Raw genomic sequence first — 27,579 nt, 5'->3', positions numbered from 1 at the left:
GTCAGTTCTTGCTCTGAAATGTAGCTCTCGTCCGTGCCTCCTCTTCCACATTCATCCTGTTCTACATCCTTATTACCTAAGTCTTCCCGCCCCCGGCTCCTCTCAATCCTCTGCCACGAAATTCGTCTTCTTAAAAAAGTGTTCTTGTTATGTCTCCCTTCACAGAAAAATGTTCAGTGGCTTCCCGCTGCTGAGGCTAACAAAACTCAGCTCTTCAAACTTCGTAGGTATTTTGTGCCTCAGATAAAATATTCAGTTTTAACACGATAACTAACTCCGTGCATTGAGACTAGTCAGTGTAGCAAAATTCTGCATTTTGCACCCGATTACTTAAGTCATCTCAAGTGTATTTCCCACCACACTCCAATTCAAGTTTTCTGCTCATTGTAGCCCTCCTGTCCTTCATATAAATAAAGTTTATCCCCAATTCCAAGCATTGACTCATGCTACAACCCCTGCCTTGATATCCTTTTCTCCATCGTTCCAAAGTTTCTACGCACTGCTCTGGACCTAGGCTCTGAGGCCTTCCCGAAACACTGCAAGCACGCAGACCGGCCCGCCCCCCGGGCCACGCACACCATCTGAGCCAGTTCTTCTGAAATACACTGCCTTACACTACGACTTCACTATGTTATTTGTGTCTCCTCATTTAAATAAAGCTCCTGAAGGCAGAAATCATATTTCATATTCTTGATGTATACTGCCTAAAGGGCTTTTTCAGGTTTTTATTGAATCCTTCATTCTCTCCATTCAATGAACATATATAATGCATACAAAATTCTTCCCTATCATATCAATTTCTCCAGAGTAAATTTCGTGAATTTTCCTTATTTTAATTTGCTTAATTTTGAGAAGCAGCCAGCCTACTCTAACATAAGTCTGATTAACCCTGACTGAAAAGTAATATAATGAATCAAGTATCTGTGCCAAACAATGTTTAAATGTGGCATAAAGCAAAAAATAAATAAAATAAAATTTTCTTAAAAATCTGAGAAAAGTCAAGGTATAAGTATTTATTCATTTCACAAATATATTCCCTCTTTCTAGGCAGAAAAGGAATGATGATCTTTCAAGGTTAAGTGCCTCCAGGGGATACACAGGGGATAGAACTGAGTGAGCAGGGAATTGGGGGCTGCTGGGGGGAGACACAGGTGGAGGGCAGACTCCCAAGCCCCTCCTCAGAAGGCAGCCACCACTCAGCTCCAGCCACGTGGAGCGTGCGCCCGGCGCTGACAGATACTCTTGATTTTTCAAGAGAAGTCAGAATTTTCAAGAAAAAAAAGTTACCTAATTTTTAAATTGGGGAAAACAATCGAACATTTCATAAACACTGTGTGAGCCAAATAATGTGTTTCAGGGGGCCATTATTTTTTGACCTCTTTACTATGGTACGAGGATTTAAATTAGAAATGGAAAATAATTCTTTAAGGCTGATCATATGTTCAAAGTAAACCACTAATTTGAAATTTTTTTTAATCTGTTCTGGTGTCTTTTAGAATCAAGATGGTTCCTGTGTATCTAAGTTCACACTCAGTGCAGGAGAACCCCTCCAGTTTGCTGATTCTAAGGTAACATTTTAAGATAAAATGAAAATGGATAGTATTAACAAACCAGTTTCCTTGGACTTAAGAACCACACTTAAAAAAAAAAAAAAAAGTCAGATACAGGTTGTTTAATCATACTTGGTACATATATACACATTACAGAAATTTAACGTTTTTGAGATGTCTCGATTTTACAGGCACACTATCCAAAGAAAATACAATCTCAAAGTAGAAGAGAGCTTATCACTCTCAAAAGCAGCTTACTAGAACTCATAAATGTTGATATCATCATATGACAACTCCATGATCCAACATAAAGGACAGTGGCTCCCAGAGAGTCCGAGGAACAGCGGGGGCTACTTTATTCTCGTAACTGTCCAAGAGTATTCACATCACAGCTCGGAAGAAATGACAAAACCAGACGGCCAAAGAATCAAAGCAGATTAATAGAGGAATAAGAAAGAGAACTATGTCATTTGGAACAACAAACAGAATTACACATTTAGAAAAAGAATTCACTGAGAAACTATACTAGGAAAAAAAGACAAAATGAAAGAAAAAAATGAATTTGAAATTCACGATATACAGATCAAAAGTATCTATATTTGTGTATTTCAACACCAGGTTCTCCTCTTAAAAGGTGAGCAATTGACTCCTGTTTAGGTTATTCTACAGGAAGTACTAAGAAAGTAAAACAATTTTTTTAAAAAGTTGGGGGACTGTCGTTTGAAGTTCAAAACTTTAGGCAGTATATAATTATACTTCCGTGAATTTTTAAAGAAGCATAGCATACTGTTAGGAGGCCAGGTGGCTAAGTTCCAAAGTCAGACTTCAGGCAGATGGGCTGCTCACTGCCACCCATGAGCTACGTGTGATCTTTCTCAAGATACTTCAGGCTGGGCCTCAGTTTCCCCTGTGGTAAAGCGGTGAATTATCACTAGTACCTCCTTGTGGCATGTTGTTAGGATGAGTGGAGATTATATACATACACACGCACGTGTAGCTTATAAAAGCACCTGACACATGAGAAGCCTCCGCTCCCTGTTAGAAATCACTAGCGCTCATTACTATAAGGCGAGAGGGGAAAACACTGAGACACAGGTGTGGCCGTGGTGAATGAAGATAACGCATCAGCCTAGGCGGTAGGTCACTAGAGCTATTTCTTTCTCTTCACATAAACCCACCTCCCTAACTTGTGCGTTTCGGACGTCGCCCCCAGCCCCGCCTCCTTCCCCCGACTCTCCCGGCACCTCCACCTTCTAGGCTCTCTCTGCTCCTGTCCCTCACCATCACTGCCCGGCCAGCGTGCTCTCTCTCCCCCTCTCTTCTTCAAACCGTCCCTCTTTTCCCATTTTCTTCAGGGTGAAACTGGGCGACTGCAGGGAGAAGCATCTATTGTTACCAAAGGAAATCCGAACAACAGAGGGAATATTAACTCAGTGAAACCATGACCTCTGGCCGACTGAGCTTGAGAGCATGTCCCACATAACACGATGCAAGCGGCTGTTTACCCCGTATTGACATTCAGTTTTTTTTCAGGAAAAAGTTACATACATCAGCACAGCCAAGCAAGGGGCCCAAATGCACAAGACCTTAATTATCACCCAGGATTGTCAGACCCGATTGAGAGGAGAAGGAGAAGCAAACAGTCCATACTGGTTGAGCCGAGAGGGCAGGTGACCCAGTGATTAACTAACAACCTAATTTCCATCCGTTCTAATTGGATTATAACTAAATTCCCAGTATTGATAATACTGGGAGACAAACCCAGAGGCTTCTTTACACTAGGGCTGCAACTAGCTCCTGCCTGGAGTTGTATAATAACCCTGACCTCCCAAAGACCTGGAATTAACACAGTAGCTACGAAAATGCCACAGATCAAATGGAAGGGAGTCTTAAAATGTACAGAGATGTGCACAGTCCTGCTTCTCTCTGCTGTAAAGATGCAGAGTCATATCAAATAAAGAAACTGAGGGGGAAAAGAATCAAGAAAAAAGGAGGAACAGGCTCTTATCCTCGTACGGCAAGGAAATAAACATTCAGAACTTGGCAGTTGTCTGTTAACGGCACTTCTTAAAATAGAGAGAGCGAGCAAAAGAAAAATATTACAATTCTACTGTTTCCTGCATTTATATTGTGGTCCGCAAGATTCAATCTTCAAATAAAGATATTAAACACCTACATTTAAGACTATTAAGTCAAAAGACAGTTTTGGACAAATGCCTGCCTGACGAGAAGCCAGGGATCCGTGTCTGACAGTCATCCTTCCGCTGGACCTGTTTTTGTAAACACAGCAGAGACCCCAGCGAACGGTCCTCCTGTTCTTCTACCTCACCCCTTCCCAACACTTCTTCCCCCTTACTGGCTCGTTATTCTGCGGTCAGAGGTTAAACTGCTCACCCCTCACCTTCCCGGGAAGTTTTTTTTCTCTCCCTCACAAAGGGTTCCTCCCAGTGGGCAGCAAGCGGATTAGCCCCTCTTCTGGAGAACAAAGGCCACGTCTTTGTCTCCGGGGTTCGGGCATGGAGTCCCCACATCAGAGGAAGCTGCTCCCACTCGACCTGGACGATGACAATATCGTGAGGCCCCTCCACGGCCCCGGCCTCTGCGTCTAGACTCCCGTCCAACCAGCTCGCCCGAGAGAAAATCCTGTCAGGCACTCAGCTGAAAATTAACTAAGGTACCCTGTTGAGAACCTGATGAAGATGTTATTTGACCATACGGTAAAACTTTCCATTGTTTAACGTAAAGATAAGAGGAAAACTTTTAAAGCTCAAGGCTTGAACAATCTCAGTCACCAATTCGCACATGGGTCAGTAACTGTATTTTACTGACAGACATGCGCGCCTTCTTCCTCCATGCACGCTCTTAAAATAATACACAGGACTATTTATGACATTCTAGTCTCTTGCACTTCAAAATCTGCCTCACTAAAGGATACATTCAAAAAACTGCAACAGATTTTTTTTTTGGCAATTTTTACATTAGCTATTTCTCATTAAAAATTTTACTACTGCATTTATCACTGAAGGAGCTGGTCAAAATGCACAAGTCAAAAGAAAACATATCTTTTCACATGTCATAATATTTATTTATTTTACAAGCTTTTTCATGTTGAACAAAGGAGAAATCGTAAACCATAAAGCATGTATTTGATTAAAATTTAGAAATGGGAAGTACAATGGTACATGAGCCAAACCATACTTATGAAAACTATTTGTAAGTGTTTTTAAACCTGTAAGTATTAAATACCTCAGACAAATTTATATTTGGTCATATCATGGCAACAAAAGAATTCTCTCAAGCATGTTAAGTTACGGGTGATTCATGAATATTTACAATGGCTGTAGGGAGGAGAGCAGCTTTTTAAATATACATAATCTTGTAATTCACATCCATGGCAGCAACCAATATTGAAAATTATTAAGTAAAAACTCTATTCTATACAATTACAACCACATTAAGTAAGCTCACATTGAAATCTGAAAGGGAATGCACAAAAATGAATATTTTTATGTGGCTGGTATGAAAAAGAATAATCTTTTTACTTTTTTTCAAAATTGTTAATAACATACTACATTAATAATTTAAAAAATAGAAGAAACTACAAAATAGTCAGAATAGTTCGAAAGACTACAAATGGAGAGCGATTAATGAGAGGCGTGCAACCACTGTATAAAGTATTCAGGATTCAGGAATAAGTCATTTCTCTTACATAGTCCATACAGCAATATAAAGTTGATTTCCCAAATTTTAGGAGAAATAAAATGTGATTCTTTTTTAATCTATGATGCTGATTAGCCTGACAATTTCAAGAGGTTATGACCAACAAGCTTAACAAAAGGAATACATTTATCCTAGGGGGGCGGGGGGAGGGGTGTGCGGGGAATCAATGCTTATACACAACAGATGTCTGGCTTGGAGGGGTATGTACTCACTCTTTTAAAAGTTACATAAAAATCTAAGTTTGGCAAAGGAAAACATTTAAATTGAAGACTCTAGAGCTTAAGCACATAGGCAACGACTGGCAGGAAATGTTAAATATTTTATTCTGACTGCTGCAGGAAAAAATGCACAACAATTTAACAAAATTAAAAAGGACAACATTTGATAAAACAGAAAAATACAAAACTCAAGATTGAATGGGTCTATCATGTCTACCATTAAATATCTTTTTTATTTATGAATTATGCCACAGTAAAATGAAGATAAAAGACAAACAATTGACCATGACTCTTAAAAATCAACATCATATATATTAAAGACACGAGGGAAACACCTAAAAATGTTAACAGTGGTAATTTCTAGAATATGGCATTATAAGTGATTTATATTTTCTGATATATGCATTTTTTATTTTCCAAATTTTCATCAATAAATATGCATATATGTACTCATACATACAATAGATATATTTATATATCAGTATGAGACTACTATTAAAATATAAAAGTTAATTTATAGAGTATCTTAACTTGGTAAAGAAGAATACTTTGCAACAAAACCTTTTCATTCAGAAGTATTTCTATACCTCATAGTCACTTCCTCCAACATAAAATCAAACTGAAAATCCTAAATAAGAAATTCACTCCGTACTTCTGTTAAAAATTTAATTTTGACCAGGTTTAGGATTAAATATATTAACATTCCAGCTTTTCAAAATTAAAGAAAGCATAATGTTAAAAATAAAGCCTTCTGTAAATAAATGAAGGATAGAGGGAGAAGAGAAAGATGGGGAAAGGAAAAACCAGAGGTCACAAAAAAACAATGCAGTGACATGATGGTGACCAGCCAAGGTTTTTATCGTAAGAAAGAATAAAAATATATATATATATTAGAGCTAATATTTGGCACTTCTATAAAGCTTGTTCATAGTTTTAAATGCTTTTCCACTATAATGGAATCCGTGTAATCAGTAAAAAGAGTGACATCATTCCCACCACTCTTTCCCTGGTATTTCGTTAAACCCAGTGACACGCACGGCAGCTTATGTTTGGAAATTAGATGTGTTTGCACTGGAGGTGAGGGATGAAGGACAAGAGGAAGAACAGAAAACAGGTTTGGGCCTATAATGTGTTGTTTTTTCCTCACAAGCTCCTTGGACTGGGGTGAGCTCCTGAAATCACAAATGATGCCAATTGGATACGGGCACAAACAGCCGACTGCTAGTTGACTCCCTTAACTCCTCTCCCCCTTCGTCGCCTCCTGACCGTAAAGCTGGAGACTACATTTTCCAACCTCCCTTATAGCCAAGGATCACTGTGTACTAAGTTTTTACCAAGGAAAGTGATGTATCAAATTTCTCCCTGCCGTGCCATAGAAGAAATGTCTTGCTGGAACTATTTCTCTTGCTCATCCTGTGGGCTTGAACTTGCTGGAACTATCTCTCTTGCCCACCCTGTGGGCTTGAACTTGGACACAGCAGTGACCCAGCTTTGACTCTGCAGATGAGAACAACAGTCTAGGAAATAGCGGGACATGAATCCCTGAGTAACTTCACACAACAGCGTCCTCCAGCCAGACCACCTGCTTCTAGACTTGTTACTTAAGCCTCTACATTTTGAGGTCTTTAAAAAAAAATAAAAAAATAAAAACAAAGCAAAAAACATCAGGTTGGCCTTTACTCTTTAAAATAGAGCACTAACAAAAAACAGACAGTTTTGAAAGAGGAATAACTGATACGGAGAACAGCTTTAGGGATTATGCCAGAACTCATAGGAGGAAAAAAGGACCAAAAAAAAAATAAGAGACGCAAAGTTTAATTTGGCATCTAGCATAACTTTGATTCAAAAACTCATATCCCTAGTACCTGGTACTGCATTTAGAACAAAGTATGCCATCAATTAATGTTTGTTGAATGAATGAATGAACGAACGAACAAACAAACTGGTCTCAATAAGAAAAGGGACAGTTCTTTTAACGGGAAACAAAATGGGCAAAATAAAATAGGTACAATGGCTCTTTTTTGAACAGCATAAAAATCTATATTGATTCCAAATAGACAAGTCACTGCTTTATACCAAAGCTGACATAATAAGTAAGGAAAATTCTTCTTTCTTTTCTGTACTTGCTCAAAGTTCAAAATTCAAGGTGTAGAATCTTACATTGTTCCTACAGGTCTGGGTCCTGATTTGTTTCTCCTTGATTACAGTATCAAGTGCATCCTTCCAAATGCTGGAGGGAGAGGAGCTCTATTTTACTATGTCCTCTGCATAACACACCTGCTTCAAGGGTCTTCTTTGCTGCAGAAGGCTACTCAGCTCCATAAGAAGGGTTTTATAAAATACCCTGGCTTTTGGCAGGAAGATAAAATTGAAATGAAAAAAATTCAGGCTGAGCATTATCTCCATCCGTTACATTTTTAAAAAAATCATCCCTCTGAGGCTATTTCTCATGGGTTCATGAGCACATTTCCTTTTCTGGGTGAGTGATCTGGAGTTCTGCTCAACGGTTCATGCTCACTTTTGTGTGAGCCATAGAACATTCCATTTACAATGGGTATTTAGACTTCTACCAATTTTGAGATATTATTAGAAAATGCAGGTTGGAAAAACTGCAAAACAACCCTCTTGCTAGAGCTCAGCAGCAAGAGATGAGAACTTTTATTGAATCTGAATAGTAAAGACACTGAGGGAACCAAAGATAATATCTAATCTAATCCACCCATTTTGCGACCCAAGGAGATAAATGGTTTCCCGAATTCTTATATTTTAAGTTAAAGGGATAAATTCTATCTGTCACAGAGACGATCCCTGAGATGATGAATGATGATGAGCGATACATCTGACGCACACGCCAGTGCTCCACGCCCACTGTGTGGACCGGCTACGCGCTAGCTTCAACTCTCCTGCTCTCACGACCTTCGCTTCTGACTGCTTTCCTTCCTTTTGTTGTACCACTCATTCTGAAAACGGCTTCCTCTTTTTTGTTAACTTCTGTGTACACACCCAAGCCTCTGTTTTTCTGAATGTCTCTTTGAGACTTATTTCATAAATGAGATTTCTCAATACTAGCGTTTATGCAAGACATCAAAAATCCGTTGCCACCCCTCTTGAAAGTCACCCGACTGCCTGATTACACGGTCAAAGGCCTGTTATGAGCCCCAATCCCCCCTAGTCTTTCTTGTTCAAGTACCATTGCCCACTCTCAGCCCGCCCGCACCCATTGCCCACTCTCAGCCATTGCCCACTCTCAGCCCGTCGGCACCCGTCCCCAACCAGATCTGCTGTTCCTACCGCACACGTAGCGCCCTAGGGGAGACACTGCCCAGCCCCTGCAGCCAGCGACCGGCAGCGCACCCGCGGAGCAGGGGGATGAGACCTTGGCCTCTGCCCTCCGCCCGAGCAGCTGCACCTATGCACCACCACAGCCCTCCTCCTTTGGACAATGACTTAGAACCTCCATATGCATAACAGTCACCTGGGAAACTTTTTCAAAAATGCAGGTCCCACTTCTATCTCTTTCCTCCCGTAAAAACAATCTAAAATGTACCCCAGGAACCTGATTTATCAATCTGTCAAGCAAACAATCAATAGCTCCAAAACATACTGACAAACATTGAATAGCAGGTCTAAAAAAGCTGTGGACACCCACCTAGCAGCATTCCACCTGGACACATGACAGAACTCCAGAGGCCCCTCAGGATAAGGAGATGTCTGCATTCTCTTGTCAGACTCATTTGCCTCTATCTACTACCAAGTATTATAGGCAATTCTACTTAATCATTTCAATGACAGTACGGCCATTATCCTTACTAGTTTTTAGGCCTTTCCTTAGCTAGACAAGAAAGACATGCACAAGATAATAAGAATCTAATTTAGTAAAGGATGCAAAGCCTCTAGATTCCAATTATGTAAAATTTGGTAAATTTCAAAATAAGTATTTAGAATTTAGCTTTAAAAAAAAAAAAGGCTTGGCTTCCTTCCTTCATTCACACATCTCCCTTTAGTCTAGACAGAACTGTTTTCCAATTAACTAGCCTTTAAAGAAATAAATAAGGCATCACTTATTCTAATGGCAAAATTCCCAGTATAATGCTGAAACAGCATTAGAAAGGAAAGCGATGATGTACAGATACTTACTGGAAAGCACCTAATCCAGCTCCTTCTCTTCCAGCAGGACCTCTTTACTTGCCTGATTTCCTACGATTTACCTTCTCTACTTACATTCCTCTTCAACGGCTTTTACACTATTAATTTCTCTGATGCCTGTTTATTACGTTTCCTCTTTTTCTCTAACCCCGTATGGATAAGCAAGCATGAGTACCCACTGTTTAGGACAAAGAGGAGAATTTAATATAATTACAACTGGAGAAGGAGCTTTCATGACAAATTATTTTGAAGTGATGCTGAGTTTTGAATTTAAGGTGCTATTTTTCTCATTTGGACTTATAAATCTTTTCCTTCCAAAACCAAAAACAGCAATATTAAATCCACAAAGGGAGTGAGAGCCCAGGTCACAGTTCCCTGTTTCCTGGGAGCTGCAGCCTAGACCCTAGGTGGGGTACAGAAAGCCACATCCATACTTGGTAAATCTGACCCCAGGCCAGAGTTGAATGAGCCAAACACAGGCCCTAATCTGGGCCTGGTTCTCTCTCATAGAAGAATTCCAATTGTGAAGTGAGAAATACACAAAGTGGGAGGTGCTGACGCAGAATCACTTTCTTGGCAGAAAGATGACAGAAGATCCTCAGAACTACCATGAACTATATTTCTAAAAAGTATTTATCCCATATATCTAGTTGCCATCTCTTTTCCTCTAACCCAAGGTACGGAGTGTTAAAGCGGCACTTCTACGATCTATAAACAGGACATCTGCTTCCAGCCAAGAGAAAGGAACAAGGACTAGACTGACCCCCGACCCTAAACTAATGTTTCAGACATCAGTCAGCACAGGACAGTGATCCCTGACAGAGAACACAAAGAAGGCAAACCTTGCAGCTGACCCCGCTTACTGTCTGGAGAGCTTCCAGCCTGCAGCACAAGCAGGATAGAACCCTGTGGTCTTCCTGAGATGAGGAGGTGGGCTTGGGAGGCTGAGGCAGCTAGTGTGCCCAGAGAAGAGCATGGGGAAGAGAAAGCTGCACAGGAACGAGCTCTGGAGATCCGCAAGGGCTCACCACCGCCCCAACGCCCTGTCCTGCCCACCTCTTCAGTCGAGTCTGATCGGTGGGTACATACACATACGAGGAAACTACCTCAGGCTGGGGAAAGGACCACCCAAAGGAAGCAGAATGAAAAACCCCAGGACCAGGAGCAGCTGATGTTCACATCACCAGAGTGGGGGAAAACCTAATAATCAACAGGGTATGGGGTCCAGTCCCCAGAGGGTAGTACTGCTTTCAAAGCAGAACAAGTTCAGCACTAGACTGAAGGTCTCACCTGACAAAGCCTCAAAGCAAGCCTCAAACAAACTGTTTTCTATTTTTTAATTTTTTTTAAATTTTTTATTTTTTGGCTGCGTTGGGTCTTCGTTGCGGTGCGCGGGCTTCTCATTGCAGTGGCTTCTCTTGTTGCGGAGCACGGGCTCTAGGCACACGGGCTTCAGTAGTTGTGGCACGTGGGCTCAGTAGTTGTGGCACGTGGGCTCAGTAGTTGTGGCACGTGGGCTCAGTAGTTGTGGCACGCGGGCTCTAGAGCGCAGGCTCAGTAGTTGTGGCGCACAGGCTTCGCTGCTCTGCGGCATGTGGGATCTTCCTGGGACAGGGCTCGAACCCATGTCCCCTGCATCGGCAGGCGGATTCTTAACCACTGCGCCACCAGGGAAGCCCTCAAACTGTTTTCAAATAATTTAACTGTGTCCTAAAACAAAAACCTAAATGCATACAGGATACTTAAGAGGAAAGACCATATTCTGGGTCATATAGCAAGTCTCAATAGATTTAAAAGGATTCAGATCAAACACACATATATTCTCTGGCATTACAATACTAAAATATAATGGAAAGATGGTTGGAAAATCCCCAAATAATGGGACCCTAAGTACTACACTTCTAAATACCCCATGAGTCAAAGAAGAAATCAAAAGGAAAACTAGATATATATTGAACTAAGTGAAAATAAATACTAATAAACTGAACTTGACCAAAACTAAGAACTCCTCTCTGGGAGACACTGTTCAATTAAGAGAATGAAAAGACAAGACACAGACTGGAAGAAAAATTTTGCAAATCCAACGAAGAAGTCCTCTGTGTGTGTGTGTGTGTGTGTGTGTGTGTGTGTGTGTGTGTGTATTCCTTAAAAACTTAGCAATAAAAAAAAACCACCCAATTTTAAAAACTATAAAGAAAAGATGTGAATAGACTTTTCACCAAAAAAGATATACAGATGGAAAATAGGCACATAAATTCATTCTAATAGAACACAACTGAGTCTCCAAAATGTTTCCACAAATTTCTAAGAAATCAGACCCTTACTTGTAAATGAGAATGTGTAATATGCTAAGATATTGTTCATAATTCAATTACCCTAAGGAGTTCTGTACTATGAAATTTCATTTTATATCAGAAACTCAAGGAAGAATATGCATACATATATATGTATATATGTACACACACACACACCCCAATATGGCATTTATCAGATAAATAGCATGTCCAATTTAATACCAACTTCATGACTGAAAGAGCACCTCTTACTGTCGTATATATGTGGAAATAGGAGGACATATACAACATACTGAATCCATAACACCTTTTTCTAAAGGCCCCTGATTTCCATTCAGGGAACCATGTGGTTCCCAGGAAGTTAACATTACTCCCAACTCCTAGAATGAGTTCATCCCAATAGAACATAATTGAGCCTACAAATGCTTCTACCAACTTCTAGGAAATCAGAACCTTACTTCTAAATTAAAATGCGTAACGTGCTAAGATACTGTAAACGGTTTCTCTTCATTACTCCAGGGGCTATCAAATTTCATTTTATATCAGCAAAGACAATCACTACAGCCGTGAACTAGTGTTTGATTCAGGGCTGGGCACATAATTGGACCATGAGTGCCAAGGGAAAAAAGTGTGCAATTTTCATTAAGTTGGTCAAAGCGGGTCTCAGTGCAAATGAGCAAACAGTTGAAGAAGGTAAAGGAATTAGTCATGGAGATATCCTGGAGAAGAACACTGGCGACAGAGTAAACACCAAAAGGCTTCAAAGGAGCATTTTTGATGTGTTCCTGGTACGGTAAGGAGGCCAGTCTGGCTACAGCTGAGGGAGCAAGAGAAAGGAATGACAGAAGATACGGTTAAAAACACAAAAAAGAGGGGATTCAAATCAGACTGTAGAGGGCCATGGAAGGTCCCTGGAAGGTTTTTAGTTTTTATTTGAATGATATGAAAAGACAGAGGGATGGAAAAAAGAGAACTATGAGCAGGACACCCCTGTATGGGAAAAGTGATTCTTGTAAAGTTGAGGTTTGAGAATTGAGGCTGTGAACAAATTTCTATTATTACATCCAACGTACCATACTACATGTTGCGCGAAGTACCAAAAGTAAGATAAAATCCTTGCCTTCTTGAGTTGATAATCTAGTTGAAGAACTAAAACACAAATACCCTTAAAATAACAGAATGTTTGAACTGCAAGAAGCTTTAGGATAGTTACAGTTTCCCTTTAACCAAAGCAATTTGAACCAAGAAAGGGGAAATGACTTATGCAAGGTTATGTAACTAGTTATAGGCTCAAGTAGAACTAGAAATGAGTTATCTTCAGTTCGAAGTCCAGCATAGCAATGGAATGAAGGATAAGCTGAAGAAAAGACAATATTTATAAACCACTTTTGCAAAAACAGATAAACACTTGTCACTTTCATTTGCTGTTATGATGTCCAAAGAAACCGGCTGCTGGCCAGCCCCAAAGATTTGCCCTATAATTCTGAGGGAAGGAGTGAAAAGCAAAGCTGATACCTATGTTGATAAGTAAATCCACTGGATCAAAAGATAAAGAGCCTTCTGTATTTTGATAAGAAAAGCATTCAAAGCTTTCATATAAAGACTGTATTTTCTTCCTAACAAAGAGACTCTGTTTTCTGGAATTTCTAAAGGCTACAAAGAAAAAGGATAAGGCAAGTAAATCATTATCCTATATGTTGATAGAGCTAGCCTCTCTCAAATCAAGTACAAACACCACTGGCTGGAGGAAAACTAACATCTCATGCCAAATAATTCTCTCAATGAAAGTAGTGGTACTTCTGAAATACCCTAAGGTACAGTAACCAATATAATTCAAGCATGCATTCCAAATTGTCAACATCTGAACTCAACGCAACTAAGGATATATTATCCAAATAAATACACACAGGGTGATTACAATGATGTCATACCTATTTATACATACTAATAATGTAAATAATCATTAAAGCAGTTTTAAACTAGTAACATGATTTAAGTAGATTCTAATGTTAGAATACTAATACCTACGGTAAAATAAGCCTCATATGAGGATGTGTCAACAAACAATTCTTAAGTTTTTCACATAATAGTTTGAACCTAATTATCAAATTGACAAATAGGACCATAAATATTTATGGACTGAGGTAACACAAAAGCATACTTTTATGCCTTTAATAAAGTGTTTACTATTAACAAAAACCTTTAAGAGTGGTTTCAAATTTTAGCAATTACACAGTTTACAACATTAGCGCCCACACAATCCCACCAGATTAAGAATTTAAAGTTCTATGATCCCAAATAGAAATCAGAATACATAAGATGGACATAAACTGCACACACAGAAAATAAATAAAGCTAACGTGGCCCACACATATGGTGTGCAACGAGACCACTAAACTTCATGTGGAGACCCCATGGCAGCCCCAGATCTCCCACTTCATAGCTCTGGCACCTTAAGTGTGACTACTCTTCACTGAGCTTTAATTTCCTCATCAGTAAAATGAGGAGAGCTGCTGAAGCGCCTAACACAAAAAAGCTGTTGAGAAACTCAAAACTAACTTAAGATAATGTATGTAAAATTCCTTTTTGACCCGTAAATTACTATGCAAATTTAAATTATACAGAGAAATATCAATTATAATACAATGGCACTATTTCAAGTTTCAGTAAAAAGAAGTCCAAACACAGCACTCTAATTTTTACTAATTTCTCCAGGGATTTTTCTTTCAAAAAACTCAGCATCAGCTCATACAAAGTTTTCTGTTATCAACTTTAGACATCTGTTTACATAGAGGAAAACAGCTATAAAACAATCTGGCATAGAGTATCCTCATTCTCAACACTATCACAGCAATAATACCAAGGGGCAGCACTTCTGTACTTCAGTACACACTGTGTACTTCAGTCTCATCTCTACTGTGTGTTCTGTGGAAGATGACATTTATTGAGCACCTATTTATACAACAGTCCGAAGAATACAAAGAAAGATAAGATCCCTGACTTTAACAGTCTCATAGTCTGGATGCCATAATACATAATACGTAATGCATAAATCAATTAAAGTGATAGGAGACTTCCACTTCTGGCCGTGAGGCAGTAACAGGTAAAAACTAGCCAGCCCACCATAAGCAACGTAAAATAAAATAAAACTGCACAAAGTATCTGAAAAAAATGTTTTTAGATGCGGTCAAGCTGGCCGATAAGCAGGTATGAGGCGACAGGATACCAAAGTCAAGGAGCTCCAGAAACAGGCATAAGGGTCATATTAACAAGTCTTTAGCCAAACACTAGGCTGCACATGTGCAGGGCGACAGTCTACAAAACCTGGCCGTGGGCAGGTGAACGGATTCTAGAGGTCACACAGCACACAGACAATGCCACACTGAACACCGGGAAATGCCACTGACGCTACCCCGGAAAGGTTACACTGGTGGGAAGCAAGGCCACGGGGCTCTTACCTTTCTTCAGTTCTTGAGAGAAGAGCCGCTAACTCGGTTTCGTTCCAGACTACCTTTTCCGGGATGTTTTATTAATAAAGCAAGTAATCATTAAAGCAGGTCAAAACTATTAACGTGATACTAGTGGAATTAAAGCAGACAGAGAATCTCCCGCCAGGAGCAGAGGGCAGGCACGCTGACTGCTCATTACAGACAATCTGGGTCCCCTGACCTCAGGGCGCCTCCCCTAGAATGCAAGCAGCTGCATTTGCAGGCACCCGTCTAGGCCCATTCATAGCACCCCCATGTAACGCAGGGGCAAGGGAAACATGATGGTGCACATGCTGCCTGATGTGCCATAAGCAATAAAGTCCTTTGTTTCTGAGCCGGGAAACTCCTGTCATCTGACAGCATCCATGAAACAGGGTAAGATCTCAGACCTTGCACAGTTCTGGAGATATACCTTGGGAGTAAAACATTCTAGACCCACCCAAAGATTAAAAAAGAAATCTTAAGAGAACCAACCTGATCCATCCATCAAAGAACTGACTGCACACAAAAACAAAACATTTACTAAAAGAAGGTAACAAATTTTAAGCTGTCAATGATATGACCTCCACAATGTTCAACACACAATTAAAAGTTATCAGATACGCAGAGATGCTATAAAATGTAGTCCATAACCAGATCAGGAGGAAAAAAACCCCAAATGAACCAGACATTAGAATTAGCAGACAAGAATTTTAAGAGAGTGATATGGAAGGCAGATGACCCTTAAAGATGTCTATACCCTAATCTCTAGAACCTCAATATGTTAGGTAACAAGGCAAAGGGGAATTAAGGTTGCAGATGGAATTAAGGTTGTTACTCAGCTGACCTTAAAATAGGAAGAGCATCCTAGATTATCTAGGTGGTCCCAATGTAACCACAAGAATCCTTAAATATGAAAGCGGGAAGCATAAGTGTCTATGTCAGTGGCACAGTGTGATAGACTCACTGGCCATCACCAGCTTTGAAGATGAAAGGGGGCCATGAGCCAAGGAACACAGGCAGACTCTAGAACCTGAAAAATGCAAGAAAACCGATTATCTCCTAGAGCCTCCAGAAAGAAAGACAGCCCTGCTGACACCCTGATTTTAGCTTAGTGGGACTCATTTCAGATTTCTGACCTCCAGAACTGTAAGATAATAAATCTGTGATGCTTCAAGTCACTGTGTTGGTGGTAATTTAATACAGCAGCAATGAGAAAATAATACAAGTTATTAAAAATATGTCTAAGAGAACTTCCCTGGTGGTGCAGTGGTTAAGAATCTGCCTGCCAATGCAGGGGACACGGTTTCAAGCCCTGGTCCGGGAAGATCCCAAATGCTGCGGAGCAACTAAGCCCATGAGCCGTAACTACTGAGCTCACAATCTAGAGCCCATGAGCCACAACTACTGAGCTTGCATGCCACAACTACTGAAGCCCGTGCACCTACATGCTGCAGAGCAACTAAGCCCGTGTGACACAACTACTGAGCCCACACTCTAGAGCCCACAAGCCACAACTACTGAGTCCGCGTGCCACAACTACTGAGCCCGCACACCTAGAGCCCGTTCTCCAAAACAAGAGAAGCCACCGCAATGAGAAGCCCGCACACCACAATGAAGAGGAGCCCCCACTCACTGCAACTAGAGAAAGTCCACGCGCAGCAACAAAGACCCAACGCGGCCAAAAGTAAAAAATAATTTTAAAAAAAAGAACTTTAAAAAAAATAGTTTGTTTAAAAAAATATATGTCTAAGAATTTAAAGGAAAGGCTAGAATGAGTGAACAGAGAAAGAATTTAAGTGGAAAAATAGAAACTAACAAAAAGAACCAAATATGGAAAAATCTAGAACTGAAAAATACATTATTTGAAACAAAAAAATTCACCCTGCGGGCTTAACAGCAACTGGATATTACAGAATAAAAGATTAGAGAACCTGAATACAGAATAATTGAAACTATACAAACTAAAGCACAGAGAGAAAAAATACTACTAATAATAAAAAAACTAATAAGAAATATAAAGCAGAGTTTCTGTGATTAGTGAAACACCTAACATACATGAATTGCAGTCTCAGGAGAAACAGAGTGCAGAGGAGGGTGAACAGAAAAACAGTTTGAAAAAAATAATGGTCAATAATTTTCTGAATCTGAACACACACACACACACACACACACACACATATATATCCAAGGAGTTCAACAAAGCCCCAGGCAGAATAAATGCAAAGAAAAGTAAATCTAGGCTCATGATAATCAAATTTCTGAAAACCAAAATAAAAAGAGAAAACCTTAAAAGCAGCCAGAGGGGAAAAAAAGACATATTATCATATAGAGGAATAATGATTAAAAATTTCTGCTGAGATCTCATCAAAAATTTGGCGAGCCAGAAAACAATGGAACAACATCTTTAAAATGCAGAAAGAAAAATCTGTCAAACTAGGATTCTATTTCCAAATAAATTATCCTTCAAAATAATGAATACATTTTCAGATAAACAAAAGCTGAGAGAAATTTCTCACCAGCAGACTTGACCTACAATTAATACTAAAACAAGATTTTCAAGCTGAAAGAAAATGAAACCAGATAGAAGTTCAAATCTACATAAGGAAGACTGCCAGACATGATAAATGTGTAAGTAAATATAAAAGACTATTTTTAATATTTTCTAATTTCTTTAAAAAGTAATTGATGGTTTAAACAACAATAATAACTTACTGTGGGGATAATAACCTATGTAGAAGTAAAATGTATGACAGCAAAGGCACAAAGGAAGGGAGGGAGTAAATATAATTTACTGTTGGAAGGTTCTTATAATTTTAATTTATGGTAGACTGTGATAATTGAATAATGTATAATGTAATCCTTAGAGCCACTAAAAACAAAGCCAACAGAAGAGAAAGGTATAAAATACTTTCTAAAATCCACTGATATAGAAGAAGATAGGTAGAAAAAAAAGGAAACAAATTTTTTTTAAAACCTTATAGTACAACTAGAAAACAAATAACAAGACAGTAGATTTAAACCCAAACATACCAATAATTACACTGAATGTAAATGTACTAAACACTTGAATTAAAGGCAGCAATTGTGAGACTGGATAGAAAAAGGAAAAGCCAAATCTACATATTTTAAATACAGCTTAGAAAAAAGAATGGAAAAGGAATTTCATGCAAACACTAATCATGAGAAAGGCAGAGCAGCTTAGTAAACTTAAAGACAAAAAGCATTACCAGATACTAAGAAAGAAATTCCATACATTAAGAGGGTTAGTTCATAAGGAAGACATAATCAAAAATGTGTATGCATCTCATAACAGAGCTTCAAAATACATGAGGCAAAAATTGCCCAAACTGGAAGGGGAAAATCAACAAGCACATAATTAAAGTTGGAGATGTTAACACTTCTCTCCCAGTAGCTGAAAGAAATAGACCCCAAAATCAGTAAGGATATAAACGATTTGAAAAACAGTATCAACAACTTTACCTAATTGGCATTTATACAGCAATACATCCAACAACTGCACAATGTATACTGTGTTTAAGCACATATTGAATACTGACCAGGACAGAACACATTATGGGCCATAAAACAAACCTACATTTTCGAGTATCGAAGTCATATACAGAGTATGTTCTCTCACCTAAATTAAACTGCATCATAAGTCAGTGGGGTCTGTCCTTGGGCACCAGCCATGGCGCTGTGCTCACCAGCATCTGGGCTTGGATGGGCCACAGGGCTCGGGTGGGGGGGGGGCGGGGGGAACAGACCGGGTAGCACCAGCCGGTACCCCTAAGTGCGGCTGGGACCGCAGAGCACTGGTGCGAGAGCAAGGAACCCCAGCCCACCTTCCACATCCAGGTGCTGTCTGAAAGCGGTACCTCAGTTACTCAACTCACCCAGCCTCTACTGGGGGTGCACAACACACCAGGGATTGTGACAGTCCTTACACGGGCGTCTCATTTGGTCTCACCACAAACCTGTGGTGACAGGATTTTCCTAGTTTTATAAAGGAGCCCAGCCTAAATTACAGAATTCGGCCTGGAAGTCAAAACTGACTCCCAAGTGCAAGGGCCAGTGGCTACACCACAATGGCCTTGAGGTGTGTGACACACAAAACTGGACAGAATAGACAAGGTTGTTTCAGTGTTACTCGAAGATGGGGCTGGGATTTCATTTAAAAATCATTCAAAAGTGATACACAGAGCAACAGCAATATAATGAAGTCTAAAGTCCGTCCTGAATGAATTTACAGTGTAGCTGGGGAGAAAAACAATGATTATTAAATGTGCTAAATTTTTTTAAAAGGCAATAACAAGACGGAATCCCAAGTATTTAGAAATTAAGCACTACATTTCTAAATAACCCATGGACCAAGAAAGAAATAAGAAGGGAAATTAGAAAATATTTTCAACTACATAATGAAAACATAACATGTCAAAATTTGTGGGATACGGCTGAAACAATGCTGAAAGGTAAATTTATACATTTATGATTCTATTCGAAAAAAAGGTTTAAAAATCAATGCTCTAATTTTCCACATTAAGAAGCTAGAAGACACCTGTAACTCAAATAATATTGAACATCGACTATACTTCAATTTTTATAAAAGCAAAAGCAAAAAACAAGGCAATAAACAATAAAAAACCAAAAGGAGGAGGAGGAGGAGAGGAGGGGGGGAGGAGGGGAAGGGGAGGGGGAGGGGAAGAAGGAGGAGGAGAAGAGGAAGCAGCAAAAGCAGCAGTGGCAGCAAGAAGTTAAATGCAAGATAAGAAGGAAGAAAATAATAAAGAGCAGACATCAGTGAAACAGAAAGTGAACAAATAGTGGAGAAATGAACAAAACCCTAAACTGGTTCTCTGAAAATATCAGTGAAACTGGTAAACCCCCAGAGCTGTAATGATCAAGAAAAACAAGGGAGATCGCTCAAGTTACCAATATTGGATGAAAACAAGGGCTTATCATTACAGATCTCACAGAAATTAAAAAGATAATGAGAAATCTTATGAACAGGTTTGTGCAAATACATTTTACAATTAGATGAAACAGGGAAATTCCTTAAATGATGTAAATTACCAAAACTAACACAAGAAGAAACAAAAAATCTGAATAGCCATTTGTGTGATAAAGAAACTGAAACCATAATTAAAATCCTTCCTACATAAAAAACTCCAGAAGCAAGCAGCTTCACTGGTGAATTCTTACCAAACATTTAAGGAAATAATATCAGTGTAACTCATTTAACTTTAATTTCTATGTACACTAATACAAATATAACTGTAATAAAGCTGACCTATATCAGAAATATATTCAAAGCACTTGCTCCTCCTGATTTCTTCCTTGGGTTCAGCAGCTCCTTGGCAAAGATCCAAAAAACAGAAACCATAAAAAAAGACTAATCTGACTAGAAAAAATTTTTTTAACTTCTGAATAAAGATCATAAACAAGATTAAAATATAAATGTTACATTGGAAAAAATCAATATTTGATAAATAATTGGTGGATATAGATAAAATAAAGCCTTTATTGATCAAATGTGCAAAAGACAAAAATGGAAAATGTATCAAACAAATAATAATGCCAGCATGAAATAATGCTAACTTTTCTAATCAATCAAAAGAAATGTAAATTAAAGTAAAACAGGTAAAAATGTTTTCAAAAATTTAAGAGGGAAGATATCTCTGGAAAAGCAAAACTGTGGAGACAATAAAAAGATCACTGGTTGCCAGAGGTCAGGGGAGAAGAAAGGATGAATAGGCAGAGTACACGGATTTTAGGGCAGGGAAGCACTCTGTATGATACTATAATGGCAGATACATGTCAGTACACGTTTGTCGAAACCCACAGAATGTACAACATGAACCCGAACGTAAACTATGGACTTGGGGTGACTGTGATGTATCAGTGTAAGTTTATCAGTTGTAGCAAGTGAACCACTCTGGTGGGGGGATGCTGATAATGGGGGAGGCTGGAGGGGGGTTTGGGGACCGTACGTTCCACTCAATTTTGCTATGAACCTAAAAGCGCGCTTAAAAACACTGTATTTTTCAAAAATATACGTAGACTAAGTTGGAAAAAATAGTGTAAATTATTTCAGTAATGTTGTAATGTTGACTGCATATTGTAACGATGATGTTGTGAATATGCTGAGTCACATAAAATATATTAATATTTTAAAAAGAGTAATACCTAGTATTGTCGAGAACTGTTGTACTCAAACGCTCTCCTGCACTGGTGATGATATGTATCTTTTTGTATGATAATTTGCCAATACATATCAAAAGTCCAACCATGACACCTCTAAGAATGTATTTATTCGAAGTAGGTAATAATAGAAGTGCAATAAGATGTATGCCCAGCAGGCCCATATAATGGCATTCTAGGCAGCTATTAAATCCGATGAAGGAGACTGCTATTTTCTGACACAGGAAGATGTTCACGATAAACCGTCCCTTGGTAAAGGTCAGATTACAGGACACTCTGGACAGAGGAGCCAGTTTATGAACAGGTACATAATATTAATGCACACATATTCACTACACATTATACAGAGATGTGGAACGGATTGTTCAACAAAATTTTAATCATGATATTCTCTGGGTGATAAGATTTAGTGATTTTTAGTCTCTTCTCTCTATTATTTTCTTCTTTTATTTGAATTTTTTACAATAAGCCTGGATCTCTTTTCTCAAAACATAAGGGCATTTATAGTCACAAATACACATAGACAATTTAGCTACTCTAACTTCCAATTTATCCTAGCAAAGACAAAGTTCATTCTACCTAAAGAAATCATTCACTTGATTCTGTACTTTGGGGCAAGTGCCTCAATTTACTCTACTTTTCTGATATAAGATCAAGGTGGACTGAAAGAGATTTCAGGGTTAAAGTCATGGTTCAAGTCCGCCGACCATCTGTGTGGCCCAGCCACTGCCATCCTAGGACAAGACTGACAGAGGATCAAACGAGTAGTTGCTGTGGAAAATACTTTCTACAATACGTTCCAACTAATGAATATTAGCAGTTGCAGTATACTGCAAAGCAGAAAAAATATACTGGTTCAGGACACCAAAACAATGAAAGGAAAGAAAAAAACAGAATTTTTAAAATGGGAAGAAAATTAGTAAGGGGAAATATGTGAATAAATAGATATATAGATATAGATATATACTGAGAAAAGAAAATGAACTTAAACTAACAAATTTCCATTTTAAAAAGTTGACTGTTGGGCTTCCCTGGTGGCGCAGTGGTTGAGAATCTGCCTGCCAATGCAAGGGACACAGGTTCGAGCCCTGGTCTGGGAAGATCCCATATGCTGCGGAGCAACTAGGCCCGTGAGCCACAACTACTGAGCCTGCGCTTCTGGAGCCTGTGCTCCACAACAAGAGAGGCCGCGATAGAGAGAGGCCGCGATAGTGAGAGGCCCGCGCATCGCGATGAAGAGTGGCCCCCGCTCGCCGCAACTGGAGAAAGCCCTCGCACAGAAACGAAGACTCAACACAGCCAAAAATAAAATAAATAAAATAAAGAATTATTTAAAAAACAAAAAAAACAAAAAAAAAAGTTGACTGTTGATTAGACTGCCTCAAAGACAAAATGAGAAGTAGTTATAACATGGCCAAATAGAGAATAAAAATTTGAACTTTATCCACCATATGTTAAGACCTAAAGTATTTGAAATATGAGTTCCCTATAAAAGTATCTTTTATACTTCTAATGAGTAAGATGAATGTGATACCTGGCACCAGCCATCAAAGGAACTTACAGCTACTCTGTAAAATATAAGTAAGCATTTTCATCACTGACTAGTATACATTCATTTAAATGCCTACTGAACACAGAGCGCTATGCTAAGCCTATGGAATTCAGAAGTACCTGTGACATTATTTCTTGTTTTGGAAAAACTTACCATTTACTCAAAGAAGGAACTGGAGTACCAACACAAACTTAAACCCAATTACGAGAACTGAGACACACATGGCAAGGGGTAGAAGAACGTAATTATAGCCCAGGAATAAGAGAGAGGTTGAGTCGTCATCACACCTGTGTCTGAGGTGTGTCAGCAGCAACTTGATGCTACAACACAGACCATGGGAATGGAGAAGAGTTCCTCCTGCTTCTGGTGATGACTGGGCCAGGCAACTGGAATTATTTAGTTACCAGATATTACTTCACTGGAAATAAAATGCTAACCATTAAATAAGTTGTCATTCAGTACACCACCTGGTCAATGCTGGATTCCTGTTGAAACACTGCCAAAACTGAGAGGAAAAGGAAGCCATCAGGAAATAATGGCTGTCTCTATCTGCCTGACACAGAGGTCACCCAAGCATTAATTAAACAAGGGAAAAAGGTCGAAGGGGTAATTTTTTTTTAACAGCCTGCCTGGAGAGCTTCCCAAAAATTGTAAAAAAAAAAAAAATAAATTAAAATTTTAAAATAATGCTTAGACAAACCAAAGACCAGTTGTGATCCAGTACTTCTCACTGACTGATTCAGAATAGCTCTTCCTCATAGCCTCCTTATTAATAAATGAATCTTCAAATCAGAAGTGATCCCATGCAGAGAGGATATTAACATAGGCACTTCCATAAACTAAAAAAAGAATTAAAACTTTATCATATCCAGTTGTAATTATTGGCTTCTCAAGCATTCAATCTTCTACTGACAGTAGCAGTTACAGATGGGGTTTGGAAAGAGTCCAAAATCTAACAAATTCAATAAACCCGATATATGTTCTCTCTCACTAAACTATAAATTCCTTGATGACTGCAGCCAGTATCATCTCTGCATTCCTTTTAGCAACAGGAATGACGTTTTATACACTCAGATGGATAAATGGATAGATGGACAAACAAGCCATGAACAGACAGATTGTGTCACAGAGATTAAAAGTTTAACAGAATACTCTGAATGTTTGGGAAACTAACTAGCTGGTTGTTAAAGACAGGTTCCGGGAAAGTGAAATGGCACGGAGTGCGAAGTTGGCTGGAACAGAGAGAGAGAAGATGTGATCTCTACAACACAGCCTCCACTGCCCAACAGAGGGAGGAAAGGGCACCGAGAGATGGCACGAGGCCAGGTAGAAAAGGTAAGGCAAGGACAATAAACGAATGAAGGAAAACAGCCAAAAAGGCAAAGCAAGGAGAGACATGAAAAGCAAATAGAACATTGAGAACTCTAAACAGAATCAACAGTCTCATGCCTCTTCAGGACAGAAGACATGCTTTTTCCCTTATCTTACTTGAGGGATTCAACAATGGTTCTCTCAATAAAACAAGTTGTGTTCACAAATGCAGAGAGAACAGGCATTATTAAAAAGTTAAACACAGTGTAATACAAACCATCTTACCAACTGACTTCCCAAAGTACATGAGAAAAGAAGAGGAGAAGCATTTAGAGTTGTATTGGCCATTAAGGTAGAAAATAAATAACCGCATACAATTTGACAATGAAAATATTTGATGACAAATATTATTTTGGGTTTCTTCTGGATAGATGTTGAGAAAAATCTTATATATTAGATGGTAAGTTGATTTTAATTTCTTATAACATTCGTACAAAATTTTACATTTGTCATTTTTCCACATGTATTTTCTCATGTGATAATGCAAAATGGATTCATTTATTATAAATGAGGAAAGAGAGACATAAAAAATGGATAAGTAATTTGCCCAAAGTCACAAAGACAGTAGAAGATGCAAATGGATTTTTGAGCCAAGATTTTCCACATTTTATAATAAACTAATACTATTAATAAAAGAATAATATTTTCAAAGTGTAATTTTAGGGAGTAAAGTTCTTTATATCATGGTGAAAAGAAATTAAATAAGAGGAAAGTGAAATTTTTTATTCATCAAAGGAAGCTTAAATATTTCCACTTTACAGAATTGATGGCATTAATAACAAATGAGGAAAAAGTGAAAATAAAAGCCTTCAAGAATCTGAACACATCACTTGCAACAAAATTAACTTAGAGGTGGAAAAACTATCTTATGCCCAGAAAATCTCAGGGAAGAAATTGTAAAGGGTAAGCAGATCACAGTAGAGTCACCGAGTTACCCCTCTACACAGCAATTAGCCCGAGCCCTGTGTGAAGAAGTAGAAGAATCTGCAAAGTAAACTAAATAAAGCAAACGGATAAGTTTGCATGGAATGCATCCATATGTGTCCAAGAGAACATTTATATAAATATGCTGGCAAGTGCACTGAAATTTTCTGAAAGGATGTACAAGAAATGGCCAAAACTATGTCTTCTCTACGAAGGGGTGCTAAGGCACTTTGGATTTGATGTGGGGAGAGACTCTTTTTTGTATTCGCTTTTATATGATGGTAATAAAAAATTTTTTTATCATTTGTGTTTATTTTTTCTCATATAAAAGACTGTTACCTTAAAAAAAAACCTTTTTAAATGATTGCCATTAAAACAAATATAAATTTTAGAGAATTGCCATTAAAACAAATGTGTAACCTGATGCTAGGTTTAATACACTAACGTGCATTTAGACATGACTGACACGATCACCATGGCTGAGCTTTAAGAATGGGTACAAGCAGACTACAGTTGACCCTTGAACAACACACGTGTGAACTGCACTGGTCCACTTACACGCGGATTTTTTCAATGAATATACAGCTGGCCCTCCATATCTGTGGATGTGGAATCCGCGGATACGGAGGGCCAACCATGGACTTGAGCATCCTTGAAGTTTGGTATCCCCGACAGGTCCTGGAACCAATCCCCCGAGGATACTGAGGGAGACTGTATATAGAAGTGGAAGGAAAGAGAACTCTAGACAGAAAGGAAGTGTATCTCAGCATCACCTAAGATTTGTTTGAGTGGTGAGTGATGTGAAACAGGAATGTCAAGTCTAAAATGGTCATCTGAGCCCAGGTCACGGAGGATCTAGAACATTAGGCTTAAAGGTACAGCTTATTCTGGAGATCAGGGTCTCTTAACCATGAGAATTTGCAGGCCCTAGTTTGAAAAAAATGCAGTTAACAACAGAGGCTGACAGCTCCTTGGCTGGACAAGACCGCCCACACACTGGTCACACGCTCAAAAGAGCAGCCCTGCTCCAGCCAGCAGGAGGCGCCCTCTGGTTCCAGAGAGCGTTACAGACGTGTGATAAAACAGACCTGATTTCTTCAATGGTACCAGGCTAGTTCTTCAATAAAAGTGCCAAGAGTTATCCTAAACACAGAATCTAACATGATGGAGGAGAACACTTTGATTAGTCAATTGTGACGGACAAAACTAACATATTCACCCACTACTTTGTGGTCTCAGTCTGCAAGGCCAGAGGCTATTTATTCCCAGGTGTTTTTCCAGGAATTAGAATAATGCCATTAGACATCTAGCTTAGCTTTATTATTTAGGAAAAAAGTGGTATGAATATCCAGACTATCAGTAAGTGTGGGTGATGAATACTGAATTTTATTCATTATCCTTTTTATTTTAAAAAATTCATTAAGGGCTTCCCTGGTGGCGCAGTGGTTAAGAATCCGCCTGCCAATGCAGGGGACACAGGTTCGAGCCCTGGTCCGGCAAGATCCCACATGCTGTGGAGCAACTAAGCCCGTGCGCCACAACTACTGAGCCTGCGCTCTAGAGCCCGCGAGCCACAACTACTGAAGCCCGTGCGCCTAGAGCCCGTGCTCCGCAACGAGAGAAGCCACCGCCATGAGAAGCCCACGCACCGCAACAAAGAGTAGCCCCCGCTTGCCGCAACTAGAGAAAGCCCACGCACAGCAACGAACGCACAACACAGACAAAAATAAAAAAATAAATAAAATAAATAAGTTTTTAAAAAATTCAGGGCTTCCCTGGTGGCGCAGTGGTTGAGAATCTGTCTGCCAATGCAGGGGACACGGGTTCGAGCCCTGGTCTGGGAAGATCCCACATGCCGCGGAGCAACTAGGCCCATGAGCCACAACTACTGAGCCTGCGCGTCTGGAGCCTGTGCTCCGCAACAAGAGAGGCCGCGATAGTGAGAGGCCCGCGCACCACGATGAAGAGTGGCCCCCGCTTGCCGCAACTAGAGAAAGCCCTCGCACAGAAACGAAGACCCAACACAGCCATAAATGAATAAATAAATAAATAAATAAATAAATAAAAATTTAAAACTATAAAAAAAAAAAATTCATTAAAATAGATGAATATGAAAGTTGTTTATAATGTTTATCA

At 39.2% G+C, this 27,579-nt stretch overlaps 1 protein-coding gene and 1 long non-coding RNA gene across 7 annotated transcripts in view; both read right to left on the bottom strand.

Moving 5' to 3' along the window:
- The window catches only part of DENND1B (DENN domain containing 1B), a gene marked incomplete at its 3' end in the record, with an annotated part of 254,407 nt that overhangs the window by 209,269 nt on the left and 17,559 nt on the right, over positions 1–27,579 (bottom strand). The window lies entirely within an intron of this gene.
- Positions 454–9,775, bottom strand: LOC309630606. The gene is made up of 2 exons (XR_014245836.1): positions 9,626–9,775; positions 454–7,836 (listed from the first exon to the last, which is right to left on the bottom strand). It is a non-coding gene; the product is annotated as an uncharacterized lncRNA (long non-coding RNA).

This window comes from Balaenoptera borealis (assembly GCF_965194805.1).
Source record: "Balaenoptera borealis genome assembly, chromosome: 1".
Lineage (NCBI taxonomy): Eukaryota > Metazoa > Chordata > Mammalia > Artiodactyla > Balaenopteridae > Balaenoptera > Balaenoptera borealis.
Note: the sequence above shows the minus strand (reverse complement) of the source record. Positions and strands in the feature narration are given on the sequence as shown.